The sequence below is a fragment of the Canis lupus genome, chromosome 19 (genome assembly GCF_048164855.1).
Source record: "Canis lupus baileyi chromosome 19, mCanLup2.hap1, whole genome shotgun sequence".
NCBI classification, from domain to species: Eukaryota; Metazoa; Chordata; class Mammalia; order Carnivora; family Canidae; genus Canis; species Canis lupus.
Genome location: NC_132856.1, coordinates 19155747 through 19180439, shown reverse-complemented (window position 1 = coordinate 19180439; position 24693 = coordinate 19155747). Strand labels below are relative to the sequence as shown.

Genomic DNA, 24693 nt, shown 5'->3' with positions numbered 1-24693 from the left:
TTTGCTGTACATTTTTGGTCTACTTTTTGGGAAAGGAAAGAAGTCTTCCTTGTTACTGTCTTTAGAGTTTAGATCAATTCTTTTGGAGAAAGAAGTACAACTACTGGTAGATAAGTTATTTTAAAATCAGATAAAAACTGGACTTTCAGTTACTATTTTGATTCAATAATGTGGTACTTTTTAATTTTGTGAGCCAATGTCATTTGTAAAAGCATATAAAAATATTATTTATGTACATTATGGTATTAAAAATATTAATAGAATAAATGGTCTACAAACCATATGGTAAAAATGACATTAGTATTTCTAACGGAATTTCTTCTTAAGCTTACTGGTAGACTTTTCTTTTTTTTTTTTTTTTTTTTTTTTGTACTGGTAGACTTTTCTCATTTTGTTACATAATTTACTTTTGTAGTTAAGAATTTTCATGAAAATCTTAGTGATACATTGAAAGATCCATCTCAGTGTTATATACTCTGATATATTACTTCTATGGTATGCCATGTATAACAGGAATTGGAGAACGGTGAAATTTTTAGGTGAATGAGCATTTTCTCTTTAGTTGGCATAATTTCATTTTTTTAAAGACACATTTATTCAGCATCATGATCATACTATTACATTTAGCAATCAACAACATGAGTGCAAAAAAAAAATCTACATTAAAACCCTTTGTTGGAATGCTTTACACTTTCCACAGAACAAAAACTAAAATAACCTGTTATACAATTAGTCACAAATACAGTCCTTGAGTTTTTTGCCCATACACATGAGTATTGTCTAAAACATGTCTTCTTCGTAGCAGCTAGGCCTGCCACCACTGTGCTTGGCTGAGTTCATAAATCTGTTGTAACCTGTAGCTTCCCTGTCACTTCTCTGGCTCTCCTCTCCTGCTAAGCTTTGTTTCCTGGCAGTAATTAAAACCTTCTGCTACCGCTATAGCTGCTACTGCTGCTGGAACTGCCATAACCACCTTGGTTTCGTGGTTTGGCAAAGTATTGGCCTTTTCGTGGCCGAAAGTATTTGGCCTCCACCACCATAAGGGCCAGAGCTTCTGCCTCCAAAATTTCGTCCTTTCATGGGTCCAACATTTGAGGATTGATTGTTGTAATTGCCAAAATCGTTATGGCGTCTGCCACCTCCAAAGTTGCTTCCATCATTATCAAATCCGTTATAGCCATCCCCACGGCCACCATATCCACCACCACCTCCACTGCCACCGAAGCCACCTCGACCCCTGAAGTTCCCTCCGTGACCAAAGTTGTCATTCCCACCAAAACCACATCCACGAAAACCACCAAAGTTGCCAGAACCACTTTGGCCTCTTTGGCTGCAAGAAGCACTAGCCATCTCTTGCTTCGATAGGGCTTTCCTTACTTCCCAGTTGTGGCCATTCACAGTATGGTATTTTTGAATGACAATCTTGTCTACAGAGTCATGGTCATCAAAGGTCACAAAAGCAAAACCTCTCTTTTTGCCACTGCCTCGGTCAGTCATGATCTCAATCACTTCGATTTTCCCATACTGTTCAAAATAATCTCTTAGATGATGTTCTTCAGTGTCTTCTTTAATGCCACCAGCAAAAATCTTTTTCACAGTTAAGTGGGCACCAGGTCTTTGAGAATCTTCTTTTGAGCTAGTCCTCTTTGGTTCCACGACTCTTCCATCCACCTTGTGTGGCCTTGCGTTCATGGCTGGGTCCACCTCCTCCACGGCGGTGTATGTGACAAACCCAAAGCCTCTGGAGCGCTTGGTGTTGGGGTCTCTCATTACCACACAGTCTGTAAGAATCCCCCGTTGCTTAAAATGGCTCCTCAGACTCTCATCGGTTGTTTCGAAGCTCCAACCTCCGATGAAGAGCTTCTGTAGCTGCTCAGGCCCTTCGGGAGACTCTGACTTAGACATGAGGGTGGTGGGAGGGGAGACTTTAACGATGCTTACTCAGCGGCATCCAGGGGCAGAAAGGAGTAATCTAATGAATGTATCTCAATTTCACTCTTTATATTATTTTTTTAGCTTAATTTAAAATTTCATCCACTTGGATGAAAATATTTTTCTTTCATTGTATTGTATTCTATTGTGGCTTAAGAAACCAGACACACTCGACTTTACTTGAAAGGATCCCAAAATCAGGGTCATCTTTATAAACATTGGTTCCTTGATGGAAGTTGTATAAAAAAAAACAGTTTTGGTGGGGAGCTCATAAGAGGCAGTTAATTATCATGTGAAAATACTATTATGACTGGCATTTTCTGCTTTAGGCTATCTCCTTTACCTGCGTTTTGTTCAAGTAATTTTTCTTAGCCTTTCCATACCTCCACTGGCCATGACGACCAGCTCTCTTTTTTACATCCATTGTTTTCTTTGCACTTTTTGTCCATTGTTTTTCTTTTCCTCCATTTTTTCTTTTATTTTGTCACCCTTTTATGAGATTCTTTTTGGCTTTCATACTTTTCAGATTTGGCTGTTCATTATTATTAGACAACAAGAGCAAGTCTTCATTTGGATTAACATTCCATCTTTAAGGTTCTTCTTGGCTAGATTTATTGGTGGGGTTTTCTATTCCTTCTCTTGTTGGGATCATTTCAGAGCATTGGCCATGCCTGCTGTCCAAGTGCTGAATATACACAGTGTTCCTGTAATAAAAATGAGAGCCTTTGAATACCAATTTTATTAGCTTACCAAAATGCAGATTCTCTACGCCAATTTTATATAACATGGCATTTGGATACATGGCAGTATTTTATGAAGGACACTACGTGTTGCTGCCAGAGTTTGTATCTAATCTAATGTCTGTGACTGCTATGCCAACAATATGTCTGAGTAGATTTTTAAAAAAACAAATATGACCATTATCTCCAAAGAAAGTGTTTAGTCATTACAGTTTATAATTTACATGATTGCTCAGATAAAATTTGGCATTGGAAACTCTTTCCTAAAAGTTTAACATTTCTGTGTAATTGACACATCTCTATACCATCCCATTTGACTAGAATGAGGTCACTAAAGTAATCACAAAGCCTATAACTTAGAGTTTTTACCATAGTCTCTGATACAATAAGGATCTAAGTTTCATGATAATATATGATGTGGCCAAGTAATAACCAGGCCCATTAATCTTTTATTTAAACTTTCTCTATTGTATAATTATGAATATGTGGCTTTGTTCCTAAATACATATATTTCTCGGTTAAAATATATAATTTTTGGGATTTCAGCTTGATTCCTTCATGTGAAAGTGTGTAAAAGAATTCTTTGAATCAAGTCTAGAATATATCTCTTTTGCTATGACTTTCAACTTCTACTCAATTCCAAAGCAGTTATATTTTTAAAAATATTTTATTTATTTATTCATGAGAGACACACAGAAAGAGGCAGAGACACAGGGGAGGGAGGGGCAGGCTCCCTGCAGGAGCCCAATGCGAGACTTGATCCCAGGACCCTGGGATCATGACCTGAGTCGAAGGCAGATGTTCAACCGCTGAGCCACCCTGGCTCCCCCAAAGCAGTTATATTTATAAGGCAAGAGATGATGTGATGAGATACATGGGCCCTTTCAAACGTGTTTCAAGAGGTTGGCTCTGGAGTTACTCTTAGTTCAAGCCCCAATGTCATTACTTTAATTGTGAGATATTTGGCAAACCAAAGCTTTTAATTCCTGAGCTTTACTTTCCTCTTCTGTAAAATGGGAAGGATTAGGGGGATACTATGGGTGCCTACATTACAGGACTGCAGAAAGGATTGTAGTAGAAAATAATTATATCTGGCCTATGACAAACACTTGAAAATGTTAGACCTTATAAATATATTTAATATAAACATATTTTCAGAGAAATTATGTTACATTTAGAGATGAAATGTAAGAACGAACAGGAATTTACAGATGCATTTGCTGGAGAAGCCATGATTACATATGAAAGTCACAAGTAAAAGGACAGCAATGAGGTCTACTTATTCAGGTTTATCCCAGTATTTGAAAGCAGAGTATTCCTATGAAATCTCCTGTAAGCTGAAGGCATAGAGCAAAGAAGCAAATTACTATTGATTTATAAGGAAAAAAATTGGAGTGTTCCCAGACCCACAAAAATAACCTCTCTCAGGCTTTTCTGGTACCTTAGGACATATCTTGCTAACGGAGGCACAAAATAAATCGAGATAAAGCACAGATGTTCACAGACACAGTTCCGAGCTATGGCGGTCTGATGCTGAGATGCTGAGTGTGGTTCCAGGGGAAGGAGCTTAAGTGAGGCCACTCTCGCTGCTCAGGGTGCGTGCTGCCTCTATAACAGGCTCACTGCAAAAGAAATGCCAAATGCTGTTTTTGGTTTTCTTCTTCTTTGTGAAAGCAAAACTCCTCTTTGGATTTCTGTCAGTTAGTAAAAACAGGTACTGATGTAGGTCTTTCATGAACACGTAACACAAACTTTGGAAAACCAGGGATGCTTGTCATATATTTCATTGGATAATCTGTCTTCCAGGATATACAATTTAATATGGTCCCAGGTGGGAAAACCTTCAGAATGTAGCCAGAAGGTCTCTGCTTTTGCTTCTCTGAATATCGCCACTGTGCTGGAGAGAAAACAAGAAATGATATAGAATGGGTTTGATTTTTTTACTATTTAGGTGCTCACTGTCTAAAATGAGTTTGTAGAAACACAAGCTGATATTCTAGAATGTATGATGCACAGAACATGATTCAGTTAGAGATGTGGTAAAGTCTATTACATATGATGACTACAAGTAACTTACTTTAATTTTAACATGATATTTTTAAAGCCTGTTACTAGGTATGTCTGGGTGGCTCAGTGGTTGAGTGTATGCATTCGACTAAGGGTGTGGTCCCAGAGTCTCAGGATCGAGTTCCACATCAGGCTTTCCTCAATGAGCTTGCTTCTCCCTCTGCCTATGTCTCTCATGAATAAATAAATTAAATCTTTAAGAAAGAATGAAATAAAATCTGTTACGCCCTGTGTGATGCCTAATATCGAAGATATTTTAGAACTATTGGAGATATTTTGAACAAGTTAAAATAATAAAAATTATAATAGCTGTCATTATTTCTGTGCACAAAATAAAAAGCAGTATAGGCTTTGAGACTTAATTTTCTAGAAATGTCTGTTTTATTAATAATTCAGTTGTCAAATATAGAATATAGCAGGTGCTTTTGACATACTTCAACCTTTTCTCTGTCCTTATAAAAGTGAGTTGAAATGTTTCGTGAGTTTGCCCTGCATGGTATTTAATAATAATTCATTTTGTAGTAATACATTATTCTGTTACAATAGGATAATGAGCCATTTAATCAATGGGAGACTAAAACATATGTACATATTCATGTCTCAATTAATCAGTCATCTAAAAATTTATTGAGGGATTCTAGAAATTGTGAGTGTTAAATATTTTCAAGAGTCTACAGTTCAAATGGGAGGACAGCGGTAATGCATATGTTACATGTAAGAGAATAATTAAATGTACCTCACAGAGTACAAAAGCCGTTTCTCAAAAACTTAAAATAACAGATAAATCTACAGTGCTGTCAACATTTTGTGCAAGTAATGCTACCTTACAGTATCTCATAGTACCTTGTAGCACTGTATCACCAGAAGAGTTATAGAGACTGGCTTACTATTTGAGGTTGTGTCAGCCAGGTCTTGCCATGTCATTGCAGCTCATGAGCATCATACCTACCTGGGTAGAGGCTGGTTTAACAATGAGTATATCAATGTCATATTTTGGAAGGCTTCATGGAATAATACTGTATTTCTCTTGTCCTATATAACTTCTGCATAAAGTTGTAATTTTGCTAAATATGAATGCATACTAGCATATAGTACATAGTAGCCGCTATAAGATGGAATGGAAAATTGGCAATCATTATTGGATCATTTTCTACTGCAAAATGCTGAGGATATGCACAGCACCACCACGTGCAGTTGTGTAATTGTGCACTGCACAGCTCTAAGGGTCACTACCTGTGTCATCATCTACAAAAAATGTTGTACCCAGGAAAACTACTATTACCAGAGGTCATAGCCCTGTGCCAGTAACTGTTATTTGCTCACTCCCCAGGGAACATTTTTTTCATTACAGATGTTTGGTAATAGAGAAGGATTCCCCAGACCAAAGTGCAGATTCAGTACAAAATAAGTGGGTAGGCTTTTCAAAACAAGAATGACTAAATCACTACAAGTGATGGTGATGATGTATGTATATTGTCAGTTGCTAACAAACCCTTTAAGGATCATATTAGCAAGATTCTGACAGAATTTTTGAAGAGGCAAGAAAGTATTTTATTTTCACTTTCTATTGTTTATTTAGGTTCTGTATTAGCTGCTTTTGAGAACTTATGTGGTGAACAGAACCTTAGGTTTTTAAGAGTCTGGGTTGTGGAAGGATTTTTAGTGAAGCCATAAGCAAACTTTCTTTTTCTTTTTTTTGTAAGCAAATCTTTCTATCCAAAATGTAATCATTATATATTAGCTTAACTCTTCTATCCTCAACTGAATTTTTACCAACTACCTCCAAACAAACTCAGTAAGAATTAAGAATATTTTTCATGATTGGAGACAAAACTTATTTGTACATTCTTGGAAAAATGCATAAAATTTATGGTGTATGGTATATTTAGGTACAACTTGGTAGGCTGAAGAACTGTGAACAGAGAAAGTAGTGTTCAGGTATGCTAACATATGCTGCATTCAGATTTGGCTGTTCCTGTTTTCCTTTGCCACATTTCTGTATAGAGGAGGGTACACATAGATCGGACTACTGTCGTGGAAAGATGAAGCAAAAACGGAAATCTTTTCTGGGTTATGTACTTCTTACTTCTTACCAGTTAAATCATTTAACTGGATCAAGATGGAGAATATTTTTTGCACATTGCAAACTCAGCTCCCTGATCTATAGTGACAAAAAACAAGAATGGTTGAATAGGTCTGGGTATTGGGTATTGGATGGTAAGGGGTAGACAGGACTTTCTGAGGCAAGGGACATGCTATATTTTGAATGTTATGGAAGTTATGTGGGTATATCCTTTTGCCAAAACTCATTAACTGTAAACATATGATGGATGCATTGTATGAAATTTATAGTTTAATCAAAGTGAGTTTTAAATACTAGATGCCGGTATCCAAAAGAAAAATTCAGGTAGAAAACATTTTTCTCTGTGTAGAGAAAGGAGGATATCACATTCTATATATTTAAAAACAAAAGGAAAAGTCTTTTGAGAATTAATTCCCAAAGAAGTGAAAATATAACTAAAAATAAAAGTGACAACATCATTTAAAAGTTTTCCAGGTCATTACATCCGTGGGTGTGGGATTATGTATGTGCCTGAAGAAATAATAGGCCTACTGCTAAGTAAGCTAAAAATGTATAATTTGTTTGCTATAAACATCGGAAAATTCTTTCTCAAAAACTATGTGGTTTTTTTTGCAAATTAGGATATTCATTTGAAGTGTTTGAACAATATGAAATATTTCTCTCATTTTTTCTTAAATCCTATACCCACTTTTCAACTGGGACTTCACAATTGGGAACTCAGAGTTGTACTTTACTGTGTATAATTTCAGATTTTAGCCACTCATTCAACAAAGATTTTCGTATGAATGAATGGATTTACAAAATAGATGGGCGCACATACACATGCACACTGCAACTTGATTTTCACTTCAGTATTTTTAAAATATTTCAAACATTACTCAGTAAGATTATGTCCAAATCCAAATTTGGTCAATTGAAAGTATATGTCTCCTCCAGAGTTTATCCCAGAGGGCTTTTGGTTGTTAACATTTTAAAGTTGTTGATTACAAAAGAATGTTACAGCAAATGTTTTAAAACTTTTAAAATACATATAAATTAGGGGTGCCTGGGTGGCTCAGTCACTTGCGCCTCTGACTCTTAGTTTCAGCTCAGGTCATGGTCTCACGTGAGGTCAAGCCATGTGTCGTGGGGCTCTGAGCTCAGTGCTGAGTCTGCTTGGTGTTCTCTTCTCTTCTCTTCTTCCCTCCCTGGGGCTGTAGAAGTGGGTTTAGGTGCCTGGTAGCCTGGTCACAGAGAAGCCTGAGAGGACTTCTACTCCTGTGAGCCCGATGGACGTGGCCATTTATATTTGGGAAATGCTCAATACACCGGGGACTGCCTGTCTATTTGGAAGGTTCATTAACTCAGCATCCTGTTCTCAACCTCTAAGCTGCATTTTGGAATCCTTAGTCCGTATTTTCATTAAGCCTTAAACGTTTTTTAATGTGCATTTGGTGCCAACTTTTTTCTAGAGCTGTATCAAAAACGAGAAATCTTGCTTCCCTCTTGCTTCCACCTCTCTCCTCTCTGGGCTTGCTCGTGCAATCTCTCTCTCAAATAAATAAAAAAAATATTTTTAAAATACATATAAATAACAAAAGATAGATTGTAAAGTTCAGTGGGTTTTGACAAATGCATACACCTGTATTCCACAATCCTATCTAGAAATTGAGCTTTCCATCTTCCCAGAAACTTCTCATGATCTTTCTCAGTCAATGGCTTTCCCACTTCACCTCACAGAGGCATCAACTGTTCTTATTTCTTTCACCATAGATTAGTTTTGTGTGTTCCAGGACTTCATATAAATGGAATCAAACTGTTTGCACTCTGTATCTAGTCTTCTTAGCTTCAAACACTTATCAGTAATCTCTTTTTTTAAAAAACTTCTGAATAATGTTCAGTTGTAGGACTGTATTACGATTTGTTTATCCATTGTCCATTGATGGATATTTGCGTTATTTCTAATTTGAGGCTTTTATGAATATGTGCTTATGACCATTTTGTACAAGGCATTTTTATGCATGCATGCTTTATCTCTTTGGGGTAAATATTCAGAAATTGCTGTGACTTAGAGTTAGTATATGGTTAACTTTTTGAGAATCTGCTGGACTCACTCCTAAAGTGGTGTATCATTTTGTACTCCCAAATGTGAGTAAATGTGAGCAAATGTGAATCTGGCTAATAGTCAATATTTTAAACCTGTTAACTTCAAAAGGATTTTGGTACCCAATATTTTACAAGAATCGTGGGTTTAAATGGAAAATTTGGCCACTGCCATCAGGGAGCTACTTTGAGCTCTCAGGGGTTATTTTGTAAGAGTTAAATGTCAGAAACCAAAGAACAATTCAAACTTCTGTTAATTGTCAGGTGTATTAAGTTAAAGTCCTTGACTTTTCAGCTGTCCTTGGCAGATTATGTAGTCATCCCATGTGTCTTAGTATTAGACATATCTTGAAATATTATATAAATTTTAGTTGTTTAAAACAAAACATAATTTTCTCTGTTTTTCTTCTCAAAATCCGGCACAACCTACTATTTCCCACTGACTTAACTGTAAAATTCATGACCCAAAACAGAAACAAACACATGCCCTCAATTTTGTTCCAAATTTTTGAATTCTCGCCAACTCTGACATTTCTTAACACCTCTTAAGTCTTCCAGTTGGGTCTTGAGGTCATATAGACATCAGATTCTCTATCCCTTACTCACTTTAAAGTGTGGTAAATTAGTTAACAGAGAAGGAGACAATTGATGGCCATAAAATCTACACGAAGTGATTCAAATAAAGCATTTAATTAATAGATGATGGCAGAGCTGGGTTGGAGTCATTTGAAGGTTCAATTGAACTGTGTGTCCAAGACAGCTCACTCTCCTGGCTGGCAAGAGATGCTGGCTGTTAGCTGGGAACATACCTGGACTTTCCAGCATGGTGGACTCAGAGTAACAAGACTTTTTTGGGGCAGCAGGCTTCCCTCAAAGTGAGTGTTCCTGAAAAATAGATAAAAAACTGCTTGCATTTTTCTGAACTAGTGATGGAAGTTACATAGTATTACTTCTGCCATACTTTATTGCTGGAAGTAGCTATTAGCCAGCCTGCCGTCCAGGGGTGATAAATATGAATTCATGTCTTCATAGGAAAGCCATACATTTTGCATAAATGTTTTAAGCCAACATGGCAACAAATTTGAAGCCTGGAGGAAGTAGATAATTTTCTAGCAAAACGTGAATGACCAAACATGACCCACAGAGATACAGAAAGCTTGAATAAATCAAATGCCATAGAAGTGATAGGAAGAGTGATTAAAGATCAGTGATTAAATAAATGCATCAGGTTGTTCCCCAAAGTTTTATGTATTTTTTTTTAAGATTTACTTATTTATTCATGAGAGAAAGAGGCAGAGACACAGGCACAGGGAGAAGAGGCTCCATACAGGGAGCCTGATGTGAGACTCGATCTCCGGACCCCAGATCACACCCTGAACCAAAGGAAGACACTCAACTACTGAGCCACCCAGGCATCCCAAGTTTTATGTAACTTTTAAAGAAGAGAAGTATGGGCAGCCCCGGTGGCTTAGTGGTTTAGCACCACTTTCAGCCCAGGGTGTGATCCTGGAGACTTGGGATCAAGTCCTATGTCAGGCTCCCTGCATGGAGCCTGCTTCTCCCTCTGCCTGTGTCTCTGCCTCTCCCTCTGTGTGTCTCTCATAAATAAATAAAATCTTTTTAAAAAAAAAAAGAAAAAAATAAAGAAGAGAAGTGCCATGTTATTTAAATCAAGGGCTCTCACACTTTAGTGAACATTGGAATCACCTTGCCAACTCGTAACCATGCAGATTCCTGAAGCTTATCCGCAGAGACTCAGGTAACTAAAGTCTAGAGTAAGGAATGATAATGTGCATTTCTAACAAGCATACAGGTAATGTTGATACCACTTGTCCAGGGATTACACTCTGAGTAGCAGTAATTTAAACCAGAAGTTAGCAAACCATGGCTGGTTGGTCAAATCTGGCCTGCAATCTCTTTTTGTTAATAAAGTTTTATTGGAATGCAGCCGTGCTCATTTACTTACATATTGTCAATGTCTGCTTTCCCAGTATACTGGTAGAGTCAAGTAGGTGCAACAAAAATTGTATGACCCCCAAAAGACTAAAATACCTACCAAGATGTTGGCCAACCCTTGCCTAAACCACTACATTAATCTAACTCAGTATATTTCCCCTTTTCTAAAGTTTAGCAGACTTTTGGTGTCTTCTGTTGATTCTCGTGGTTAAGATGAAAAACAAATCTGCCAAATTGCTTCATCTCACATACTATGTGCACTCAGTTTGCAAGGATCTGTATCACTGTATTGAAGATATGAAACTGTCCAAGCTCAGAGAGAAGTAATGTGAACAATTAGTGATGAATGCCACAGACACTGAGAGAGGTAACTCACAGGCCTGGTGTCTATTTCTGGACCCTGACTGTAAAATATACAAGGTTTAAGAATATTAAAAAAAAATGTTGGATAACGGGACCAAGTATGGATGTAATGCACACATTTTAAACTACACCATTAAGTATGTCTGATTTTGTTCCAACTGTTTTAGAAGGTATAATAATAATATGTAAATATTTCACAATCGTAAAAACTGAAGAAAATAAAATCGTCTTGTGATTCTAAAAAAGACAACACGAATTTGTAGCTATCAATTATTGTAGGAGTAGGGATTCCTTTTCTGAATGCCATGTCAAAGACATAGTGCAGTGTTGTTTCATGTTTTCTAAATGGATCTTTTCTCTCTGCAGTGCCTTCACCCATACTGTTCCTACCTTCTGAGCAAGTTTGTCTTCCCATTTTCAGAAGTCTAAATCCGCATGGCAGTGCTCAGCTCAAAGTCTTACACTTTAGTCTTTTCTGAATCTCTCCAGACTTCCTTCCGGAGAAACAAAGGAACACACAATCTTTCAGGTGAAGTCTAACAGTCCTTTAAAAACACATGAAACAATTTTGTTTTCATTGTAATTGTTACCACATTTTATGTTATTAGGGAATGAATTATAATGAAAATAAAATTTGTTTTCTTATATTTATATATCTTAATGTTTGAAAACTAAAAACAACACCACACCTCATCACATTACCATCTTTGTCATCACCACAAGAGCTCACATTCACAAAGTGTTTTCCATATGCCAGACACGTGCTGTGTATTGGCATTATTTTTTTTTTGTATTGGCATTATTAAATCGATTGATCAATCAAATGAACAGAGGGAATTTTGAAAAATCTTGCCCACATTTGGTTCTTTCCCCCCAACTTCCTTTTGAACATGTTAGTATTCTCTAATCTATTATAGACACCCAGAATGGACATTGCGTGAAAAATCAGTACAGAGAATGCTGCATTCACTTAGAGTTGTGACAAGTATTAAAAATCAATACACACTATTGTCTAATTTCCACTTTTCTTTGAAGTATTCTTTCTCCTGCCCTCAGTCCTCTCTTCTCTTTAACCCTAGCTAATATAGGAGTTTTAGCATAAACATTTGTAAATCAGACTATGGTGAAGATGAATCACTAAAATATTATGTGAAATCTTTAAATATGTATCTGGAGTACAGGATTGGATGTGTCCATCTACTGGAAAGTGCATCTGTCTTTAGTGCTGAATGTTAGTGGTTCATTGGAGAATAGAATACAAGGCAGTTTTTCAACCATCAAAGAGATAAACCCATACTAAAGATTTCTTCCATGTCCTTGAAGTGTTCTTTGATTTAATCAAAAGATCTGTTGTTTGTATAATAAGAACTGGTGATGCAATTCATTTTTTAACTTTATGGTAGTTTTGGACATCAAATGGTTTTTAAAATCAATTTATTATATTGGCTGCATATCTGCAAATTTGCTGAACCTTTTTAAATCACATTACCTCTGATAGTTATTTTCTGAGTTATTTAAGATTGTCTATATTTGAGTACATGTCATTTAAAAATAAAAATAGATAGCTTTACTTCTTTTCCAATATGGATTTTTTTTATTTGATCTAATTTTTCTGGCTACAATTTCTATTACAATGTTGTATAGAAGTAAAGAAAATAGATATCTTTGATTCCTGATCTTAGGGGGAAAGCTTTTAGTCTTTGACCTCAGTATAATGTTTGCTGTGGGTTTTTCATAGTGGCTGTTTATCCGATTGAGGAAGTTCTATTCATAGTTTGTTTGAGTGCTTTTATCATGAAAAGATTTGGGATTTTGTCAAATCTTTTTTCTCCGTATATTGAGATGATCATGTGGTTTTTTTTCTTCCATTCTGTTAATGTGGTATATTACATTTATGCTTATCATCTGTGTTTTTAAAAATCTCCATTCTGTTCTTTATTCTTTCATCATTCTGCTGTCTTTGTTTTTCATTTGTTCTTTTTTTTTTCTTGTGCCGTAAGGTGTAAAGTGTGATTTTGATTTGAGACTTTTATTCTTTTTTTTTTTTTTTAATGCAGAAGTGTACAGCTGTGCATTTCTCTCTGAGCATAGCTTTTGCTGAATCCCATAAGTTCGGGTACATTGTATTTTCATTATTATCCATTTCAAAGTATTTTGTAATTTCCTTCCTGATTTCTTCTTTGACACATTGGTTAATTAAGAATATGTTTATTTTTAGGTGTTTGTGAATTTTACCAATTTCTTCTGTCATTGTTTTTTGATTTCATTAAATTGTTCTTGAAGAAAAAACTGTATGATTTCAATCTTTTTAAATTTATTGAAAGTCATTTGTAGCCCAAAATGTAGTCTATGACTTTCTATACCCAGCTGGGAAAAATGCTTATTCTATTCTTGTTGGTAGAATGTGATATAGTTGTCTGCTGTCTGACTGGTTTGTAATGTCATTCAAGTTCTCTTTTTCCTTATTAATCTTCTTTCCAGATTTCCTGTCCCACATTTGAAATGGGGTATTGAAATCCCTAACTCTTGTTGAACTGTCTACTTCTCACTTCAGTTATTTCAGTTTGTGTGTGTGTGTGTGTATTTTCAGACTCTGTTTTTAGGTGTATATATGTTTATAGTTTTATTTTCTTCATGGATTAACTTTTTATCATTATGTAATGTCATTCTTTGTCGCATGATAATTTTGGTCATAAAGTCTATTTTGTTTGCATTAGTATAGTGACTATACTTTTGGCTATTGTTTACATGGAATATCTCTTTCAACCATTTACTTCCAATATATTTGTGCTTTGAATCTGAAATGAGTCACTCATAACATATAGTTCATGATTTTATATCCACTCTTTTCGTTTCTGCCTTTTAATCAATAAATTTAATCCAAATACATTTAATGTAATTACTGATATTTTGACATCTTTTTGTTTTCTGTGTGCCATATATTCATGTTTCTCAATTCTTTTACTATTGCCTTTTTTGTATTGAATAGTAATTTAGTAGTGTGCCATTTTAATGCTATGGTCATTTCTTGTGCCATATATATTTGAATTAGTTTCTTAATGGCTGCTAAGGATTATAATTAACATTTTAATTTTAAAGAATTTAGTTGACAGAAATACCAACTTAATTTTAATAGTGTAAAAAAAAAGCTGCACCTATATGGCTTTGTTACCCATTTTTATGGTGTTACAAATTTCATCTTTATACATTGTGTGCTCATCAACATAGATTTGTATTTATTTAAGTTATTGTTTTTAATCAGATAGAAAAAAATATACACTACAAACAAATGCATTAAAGTATAATGCTTTTCATATATGCCTATAGAGTTATATACATGATCTCCATGATTTTTTTTAAGGTTATAATCTTTTTTAAAAAATATAAATTTATTTTTTATTGGTGTTCAATTGACCAACATATAGAATATCCCATCCCATCCCATCAAGTGCCCCACTCAGTGCCTGTCACCGCAGTCACCCCCACCCCCCACCCACCTCCCCTTCCACCACCACGTTTCCTAGAGTTAGGAGTCTCTCATGTTCTGTCTTGCTTTCTGATATTTCCCACTCATTTTTTCTCCTTTCCCTTCTATTCCCTTTCACTATTTTTTATATTCCCCAAATGAATGAGACCATAGAATGTTTGTCCTTCTCCAATTGACTTATTTCACTCAGCATAATACCCTCTAGTTCCATCCACATTGAAGCAAATGGTGGGTATTTGTCGTTTCTAATGGCTGAGTAATATTCCATTGTATACATAGACCACATCTTCTTTATCCATTTATCTTTTGATGGACACCGAGGCTCCTTCCACAGTTTGGCTATTGTGGACATTGCTGCTATAAACATTGGGGTGCAGGTGTCCCGGCATTTCATTGCATCTGTATCTTTGGGGTAAATCCCCAGCAGTGTAATTGCTGGGTAATTGGGCAGTTCTATTTTTAACTCTTTGAGGAACCTCCACACAGTTTTCCAGAGTGGCTGCACCAGTTCACATTCCCACCAACAGTACAAGAGCATTCCCCTTTCTCCACATCCTCTCCAACATTTGTGGTTTCCTGCCTTATTAATTTTCCCCATTCTTACTGGTGTGAGGTGTTATCTCATTGTGGTTTTAATTTGTATTTCCCTGATGGCAAATGATGTGGAGCATTTTCTCATGTGCTTGTTGGCCATGTCTGTGTCTTCCTCTGTGAGATTTCTCTTCATGTCTTTTGCCCATTTCATGATTGGATTGTTTGTTTCTTTGCTGTTGAGTTTATTAAGTTCTTTATAGATCTTGGATACTGGCCCTTTATCTGATACGTCATTTGCAAATATCTTCTCCCATTCTGTAGGTTGTCTTTTAGTTTTGTTGACTGTATCCTTTGCTGTGCAAAAGCTTCTTATCTTGATGAAGTCCCAATAGTTCATTTTTGCTTTTGTTTCTCTTGCCTTCATGGATGTATCTTGCAAGAAGTTACTGTGGCCGAGTTCAAAAAGGGTGTTGCCTGTGTTTTCCTCTAGGATTGTGATGGAATCTTGTCTCACATTTAGATCATTCATCCTTTTTGAGTTTATCTTTGTGTATGGTGCAAGAGAGTGGTCTAGTTTCGTTGTTCTGCATGTGGATGTCCAATTTTCCCAGCACCATTTATTGAAGAGACTGTCTTTTTTTCCAGTGGATAGTCTTTCCTCCTTTATCGAATATTAGTTGACCATAAAGTTGAGGGTCCACTTCTGGGTTCTCTATTCTGTTCCATTGATCTATGTGTCTGTTTTTGTGCCAGTACCACACTGTCTTGATGACCACAGCTTTGTAGCACAACCTGAAATCTGGCATTGTGATGCCCCCAGCTATGGTTTTCTTTTTCAATATTCCCTTGGCTATTCGGGGTCTTTTCTGATTCCACACAAATCTTAAAATAATTTGTTCTAACTCTCTGAAGAAAGTCCATGGTATTTTGATAGGGATTGCATTAAACGTGTAAATTGCCCTGGGTAACATTGACATTTTCACAATATTAATTCTTCCAATCCATGAGCATGGAATATTTTTCCATCTCTTTGTGTCTTCCTCAATTTCTTTCAGAAGTGTTCTATAGTTTTGAGAGTATAGATCCTTTACCTCTTTGGTTAGGTTTATTCCTAGGTATCTTATGCTTTTGGGTGCAATTGTAAATGGGGTTGACACTTTTATTTCTCTTTCATCAGTCTCATTGTTAGTGTATAGAAATGCCATTGATTTCTGGGCATTGATTTTGTATCCTGCCACACTGCCAAATTGCTGTATGAGTTCTAGCAATCTTGGGGTGGCATCTCCATGATTTCTGATGTGATATGAGTTGTCAATCTTACTGAGTTGTTTTGTTTATGGATGAATTTCTCTTCTTTTTTTTCAAGATTCTGTCTTTTGTCTTTGATTTTTGACAGTTCAATTATAATATGTTTCAGTGTGAACCACTTTGACTATATCCTATTTGGGGTTTGTTGAACCTATTGATAAATAGATTAATATTTTCATTATGTTTGGTAATGCAGTGTTATTACTTCTTCAAGTATTCTTCAAATATCTTTTCTACATCCTTCTCTTTCCTGAAACCGTAATTATATATATGTCGCTAAACTTGATTGTGTGTCCCACTGGTGTCTTTGGATCTGTTATTTATCTTCAATTTTTTTTCTTTTGTTGTTCAAATTAGATAATTTCAAACAACCTATGTTCACTCTTGCTCAATCTTTCTTTGTCTACTCAAATCTATTGTTGAGCCCCTCTGGTAAATTTTCATTTTAATTATTGTACTAGCCAAGAACAGTTATTTTTTTTCTTTTCATGACTTAAAAGTTTCATTGATATTTTTTATTTAGTGAAATATAATTTTCATTCTTTCAGGTCTTTTGACATTCTTTCCTTCATTCTTTGAACATATTTAAAATAGCTGATTTAGGAGATCCCTGGGGGGCTCAGCGGTTTGACACCTGCCTTTGGCCCAGGGCACGATTCTGGAGTCCCGGGATCAAGTTCTGAGTCGGGCTCCCAGCATGGAGCCTGCTTCTCCCTCTGCCTGTGTCTCTGCCTCTCTCTCTCTCTCTCTGTCTATCATAATAAAATAAAATAAATAAATAAATCTTAAAATAGTGATTTAATTTCTTTGTTTCATAATTACAATGTCAGGATTTTCTCAGTGACATTTTCTTCTGTTGATTTTTTTTTTTCCTGTGTGGGCCATACATTCTGTTTTTTTTAAAGCCCAATAAGTTTTTGTCAAAAACTGAACATTTTTAATATTATAATTTATAACTCTGGAAATTAGATTCCTCCCCCTCTGCAGAATTTGTTATCATAGTTTGTTTGGGTTATATCTTTTAGTGACTTTTCTGAACTAATTTTTAAAGTCTGTATTCTTTGCTGATTGTGGCTACTAAAGTCTTCTGTAACCTTTTTAGTCAGGTAATGATTACATAGAGATTTCTTTAAGTTCCTAGAACAAAGAATCATCTAGTCTTTGCAGATTTACTCCGTGTGTAGGGATACATTTCAAACATTTAGCCTGGCATTTTCCAACCCGATCTTATCCTTCACTTTTTGTTTGTGCTGATCCTTCAAGCTATCCAGATATAAGACCTCAGGCGTCCTCAATTCTTCTCTGAGCATGCACCTAATCCTGAACATGCATTTGGTCTATATTCCCAGGAATGTCTCTGAACTTTTCAAGGTGCTTCTTCTAAAAAGCATCTCATTCTTCAGCATTTCCTCCCATGGTATTTAGGTAGTCTTCTTGTTTGCCTTTATCACTGTTATCTTTCACTTTGGGCAGGAAAGATTAAAACATTTGTCTGAAAATATTTTCTGTACATGTCCCTTGGACGGCTTTAACATTAGAGTTAGGCAAAATAGAATAGACCTTTTGAGCCATTCTTATTTTTCTAAAGATACTCCATTTATTTATTCACAAGAGAAAGAGGGAGAAGTAGGCTCCCTGTGGAGAGCCTGATGTGGGACTCGACCCCAGGACCCTGGGATCACAATCTGAACCAAAGGCAGACGCTCAACCACTGAGCCACCCCAGCGCCCCTGAAGCCAGTCTTCTATGTAGTCACCAGGCAGGTGAACTAAGGATGGGTCTTTGAAAATGAAATCAGTCATATTCCCTTGGACACTGGTAGAATGCAATGTGTTATTCTCCAGACTCCTGCTGAATGAGAGCACAGAAACTGGGACAGTGGTCGTGGTGGTGGGTGGGCAGAGCGGAAGTTACACTGTAGTGGAACTCACTGTCCTTACTTAGATTTCATGAGTTCAGTTGGCACTCCTTGAATTGCTGCGGGCTTTCTGTTCATTTTCAGAGTTCTGAAAAAGGTTGATTCTGCCAGTTTCTTAGTTATTTTTATGGAGGGGCAAATTTCTGAAGTTTCTTACCTCTCCATTTTTGCTTACATTCCCTCCCCACAATCTTGTCTGTTCTGGCATGTTGTTCACTTTTTCCATTAAAGCCCTTGACATATTAATTATAGTTATTTTAAATTTATCTTCTGATAACTTCAATATCTGCATCATCTGGTCCTATTGTTTGCTTTGTCTTTCAGACTGCGTTTGTCTTGCCTTTTACGATACCTGCAATTTTTTGTTGAAAGCTGAGTATGTTCTGTTAGTAATAAGTACTGAGGTAAACAAACTTTTTATATTTATTTTTATCCACAGGTAACACTTAATTTTTTGTTTCATTGAGGTGTAACTAAAATATGGTCATATAATTTTAGGGTATACAGAATAATGACTTAACTTACAAATAGTGTAAAACGATTACCACAGTAAGTTTAATTAACATTGATCACTTCATTTAGTTACAGAAAAAAGAAAAACTAGCTTTTAATGTGAGGGTTTATGTTCATCTGACTAGGACTTAGCTGCGATTAATGATTGCTATACCCATAAGTGATAAAGGCTTTAAATTCCTCTAGTGTCATATTTAGCTCCTCTGTTGACTTTGAGTTCCCCTGGTATTCCCTAAGTATTTTTCTCTGTGTCTTCTGCTCTTTTAGCTATAATCTACATTATTATGTGGAGCCTGTTGATGTGGTGATAATACATGGGAATTATGGGAAAGAACTGTATTAAATCTACTTTTAGTTGACCTGTGTTTCTGGGTTTGGCTTTGACCTTCACAAGTGTTTGTCCAATGGTAAAGGACTTCCTGCTGCCTCAACACACACCACTTAAGGGAGACAGGATAACTGGAGGGAGACCAAAGACCTTCTACCAACTGGGAAAGGCTCTGGTAAAATCTTTAGCTTCAGAGAGTACGCTTTTTTTTTTTTTTTTTTTTTTTGACAATGCTCTGAGCATATTTCACTGGGATTAATCCTTTTTTTCTATCTAGAATCACAATATGATCTTTCTCTGGTCTTCACCCATCAGAACCCAGTTAGGATCTTGGTAAAACCTACTAAAGTGTCAGGACTCCCTGAGGGAGGCCAAAGGAGTGTCTCAATTCCACGCTAGTCCACACTGAGCCTCCAGTAATTCTTAAAATTACCACTTAAGTTTTTCTACCTGTTTATGTCTTCAGTTCCAAATAAGTAGATCTTGGCTATGATTCCTTTTATTGCTCTTTCTCTCCAGATCTGTCTTCAAGCTTGGTTATCTGATAGGTCCAAGAAAAATCAGTGATTTTCAATTTGTTTAGCCTTTTCTAGTTATAAGGGCAAGAGTGATGACTTCCAAGCTATTTACATATCAGAACTAAAAACAGAAGTCTGGGGGATCCCTGGGTGGCTCAGCGGTTTAGCGCCTGCCTTTGGCCCAGGGCGCCATCCTGGAGTCCCGGAATCGAGTCCCACGTAGGGCTCCCGGCATGGAGCCTGCCTCTCCCTCCTCCTGTGTCTCTGCCTTTCTCTCTCTATGTCTATCATAAATAAATAAATCTTTAAAAAAATAAAAATAAAAAAAATAAAAACAGAACTCTGTGTCTTTATTTTTAATCTCTTATTTTTCCTGTGCTTCTATTTGGATAATTTCTATCATTTTAACTTCACGTCCACTGATCTTTTTTTCCTCAGAATTTTATATGCCATTATGCCATCCTGTGAATTTTAATTTTTTCAAAGTTAAAAAAGAATTTTTTAAAGTAGTTTCCATCCTCAACATGGGGCTGGAACTCATAACCCTGAGATGTTCTACCAACTGAACCAGACAGGTGCCCCATACTGTGAATTTTAAATATGCAATATTGTGTTTTCCACCTTCAGAATTTCCATATGGTTCTTTTATATCTTCCATTTTTTAAAAGATTTTATTTGTTTATTCAGGATAGACACAGAGAGAGGCAGAGACACAGGCACAGGGAGAAGCAGGCTTCATGCAGGGAGCCTGAGGTGGGACTTGATCCCTGGACCTTTGACCACACCCTGAGCGGAAGGCAGACACTCAACCACTGAGCCACCCAGGTGTCCCTATCATACATTTTTCTACTCACTATATTAATGCTTTTGTTTAAATTCTTGAGCATATTCAGGATATTTATGATTGCTATTTCAAATTCCTTCTGTGCTATTTCCATTATCTATATCATATCTTGGTTTATTTTTATTGGCTGATTTTGCTTTGTGATTATAAGTTATAATGTATTCTACTATCTTGTATCTCTGTTCTAGAAGTATCTTCAGTCAGGCAGTTCAGTTATTTGCTGATGAGTTTTTAACTTTAATTTCTTAAAAGCCTTCTTTTGAGGCTTGACTAGAGCATATTTACAGTAGTAACCTTTACATTAAGTCTAGTTTTTTTCTTTTTTTTTTCAAAAAGATTTTATTTATTTATTCATGAGAGACAGAGAGAGAGAGAGAGGCAGAGACACAGGCAGAGGGAGAATCAGGCTCCATGCAGGGAGCCCAACGTGGGACTCGATCCCAGGTCTCCAGGATCACGCCCTGGGCTGACTGCGGCGCTAAACCTCTGAGCCACCGGGGCTGCCCAGCTAGTTTTTTCTTAATATTAAAGTGTGACTGTTCTCCCTACAGAGTGCCTCAGTGTTCAACAAGGTCTCTGTATTCTGAATGAGTTCTGGGAGGTTCTGCATATAAACTTCTAGCCAATTTTTGTTTTGTTTTACTTCAGCCAATAAAATATTTTCCTTTGACAGTAATGATGAGTACTTATTCAAGACTAAAAAAACTTCCCACGAAGACTGCTAGAGCTCTTTTTCACTAAGGCTTCCTCCTTTCCAGTACTTTGTCTCACAGATTACAGCTAATTTAGCTTCTCCTGATTCTCAGCAGTGTCTCTTCAATTTATCAAGATCTTCCTTCTCTGCTTGGGACTGTCTTTCCTGTGTCTCCAGGTAGGAAGCTGTGTCAATTTCAAGGTGCATCATTTCTTTTTCTTCTTTCAAGGATCACAGTCCTGCCTGCTTCTTGTCCAAATGTATCAAAATAATTATTTCCTATGTTCAGTCAAGTTCTCTAATTCTTTATGGCAGGAGGGCAAGTTTCATACCAGTTATTCCTTCAGAGTCAGAAGCAAAAGTTCTAAATTATACTTCCATGTCATTGGATTTCCATAATGTAAACCACCATGAATTTTTAGGGCACTATGGAATAGCAAAATAACCTTAACTTTATAGAGATTTATTGGATGAGTGCTAAGGAACTTGTTAGTTTCCTTATTCTTAACCAATTTTATTCTAAAAGTAATTTCTTAATCTTATGGGTTTTGGAATTCTATGCACTTTCACATGATAATACTGTTTTTAATCATTCCATTACTTGGCAATGGATGAATTTCAGTCCCCAAATTTTCTTAGCATACATTCAAAATTAGCAAAAATAAATTGATGCAAACAAGAATAATGGTAACCATATTAATGAATATTTATGGAACCTTAATTCTGTGCTAGCCAGTGAGCTTGATGCTTTATGTAGTTTATTTCATTGAAACTCTACGCTATCTTTATTTTTTATTTATTTATTTTTTTAAAATTTTTATTTATTTATGATAGTCACAGAGAGAGAGAGAGAGAGAGGCAGAGACATAGGCAGAGGGAGAAGCAGGCTCCATGTACCGGGAGCCTGACATGGGATTCGATTCCGGGTCTCCAGGATCACGCCCTGAGCCAAAGGCAGGTGCTAAACCGCTGCGCCACCCAGGGATCCCTCTACGCTATCTTTAATAACAATTGTTCTTATTGTACCTGATATTACAAATGAAAAAACAGCTAAGGTAGGTATTATTATTATACCACTTTTATACATAAGGAACTAAATGCTTAAAATAGTCTATGTTCTCAAGGGTATGAACTTAGTTTTATCCCAGGAAAGTATGAATAAATGCTAATTTCTCTTTAAAAAAGAAAACAATGCAAATTTAATATGTATGATTTAGGATATTCCTGAAAGAGTAACCTTAAAAGCTAAAGCTAGATGCTTTCTTCAGGAGTGTGGAAAACATTTTTCAGTTAAAATTACTTGCAGTATCCATTTGAGATTTCAAAGGCTCATCTTAGAAACATGTAGCTTATCTCACGCCTTTTATTTATTTTCATTTTTATAGTTATTGACATCATTGTTTTGTGGAGACAAATATTTCCCCATTTCTAATTCCTTTATATATAAATATTTATTTATAATCAAGTGCACCATCATTTGTATTTCTCCAAAGATCTCCGTACCATTACATTCTGTTCTGTTTTACTCTAGACATGGATTTATTTATATTCCAGCACCTCCCAATTCACTTTGCACATACTGTAGTGGTATTCGTTATGCATTTGTTGAATAAATGAGTAAATGCAATAAATAAGTAATGAAAGCCTGAAGTCCCATGTCTGCTCTCCAGGTTCCCTCTGCCAATTACTTACTCTTTTTGCTCACCACAGAATTCCACATCTCTAAATCACTTATAGTGTGGACGAGTTATTGCACTTCCATAGAGAATCTGAATTCCTGCATTTATTCATCTTTCCTCCCCTCTTCTTTTGACTTCTACTTCTCTGAATTACAGATGTGCACACACGTACAATACACAGACACGCAAGAACATTCATACGCTCACACAGTTTCCTTGTAATTGTGTTATAAGTTTTTGTTTACTCTTTCATAATAGAAAATTCCTTGTAGACATGAAACATAATTTTCCTTCTTCCAACACCTCACTCCTCATTTGCAGTGAATGGAATCAATGTGTTCATCAAGGATTGCCCACTCCCAAAGAAAATGCTATCTAGTATGATTTCTTGATTGTTTAGCACAGTATTCTATACAGAATTTGTTCATATTTAAATTTTTGAAAAGATTTTATTTATTTATTCATGAGAGACACAGAGAGAGAGAGAGAGGCAGAGACATAGGCATGGTGAGAAGCAGGCACCCAGCGGGGAGCCTGATGCGGGATTCGATCCCTGGACCCTGGGATCAGGGCCTGAACCAAAGGCAGACACTCAACCACTAAGCCATTCAGGTGCCCTGTGTTTAAGGATTTTTGCTCCTACTCTTACTGCTGAGATATGTGTGTGTGTGTGTGTGTGTGTGTGTGTGTGTGTTTATCACATATGGATACTTATATATCACAAACACTGCACATAGCATTTTACTTTATACTCACTCTCTTTACAGTACAAATAAGCAGATATAATCCCAATTTCTAGAAATGTAAATTATAATATGAAGAGAATTTCAGTTTAACTGAGGCATAACGATATAATATAAAGAGAGAACACCCAAAATATTTATATTAAAGTACAGAGTAGAGTGAAATTCATTAGTGTTAGTAAAATATTATAAATTATTATTAATTATATATACACACATATACATATATATTTCTATATTTTGGAAGTATAATGCTAATAATGTGGAAAAGGTTATAACATAAAATTAAGAACATGGTTGTGGATATCAGCTCTGGGATTAAATGTTAGCTCTGGGCATGTAAGCTGTAGGGTTGTCGGGAAGTTAAACTCCCTGATCCTCAGAGATAATACCTTTTCCATGGCACCGTTTCAATGATTGAGTGGTTAAAAGTCATTTCCCCCAAATATTACTTTTCTCTGTGTGCTTCCCCAGCTGTTCACATATTTACATTTCACCTGTTATTTACTTAATATTTCTATGAAAGTACTCATATTGGTTTTTGTATTTAAAAAGAAAGCAATAAAGAGAAGCAGCATTTTTCTATTTCATGTGGAAACTAATACATACATGTTAGTATAAGAAATTTAGTGTATTTTTGATGATATCCGTACAACTGTAATTGGGTTAATGCTAATACTAAATTAAGATGACTTAGAAGTAAATATGGTATAATTAAACTGTTCAGTAAATTGTGATTGTGATTATTGCTGATAATTAAAATAGTATGATAATAATAAAATAAATTATATTTTATTAGAAATATTTTTAGGGAGAAGATGAAATTTCACTCTGGTAGCTAAGTAAAGAAATTTGGTAAATAGGTACCAATGATTCAGGCAGTATTCTGATTTCATTTACTTAA

At 35.9% G+C, this 24693-nt stretch overlaps 1 pseudogene; it reads right to left on the bottom strand.

Moving 5' to 3' along the window:
• Positions 1-643: 643 nt before the first annotated feature.
• On the bottom strand, positions 644-1905 carry LOC140611282 (heterogeneous nuclear ribonucleoprotein A1-like; annotated as a pseudogene).
• Between the last annotated feature and the right edge of the window lie 22788 nt (positions 1906-24693).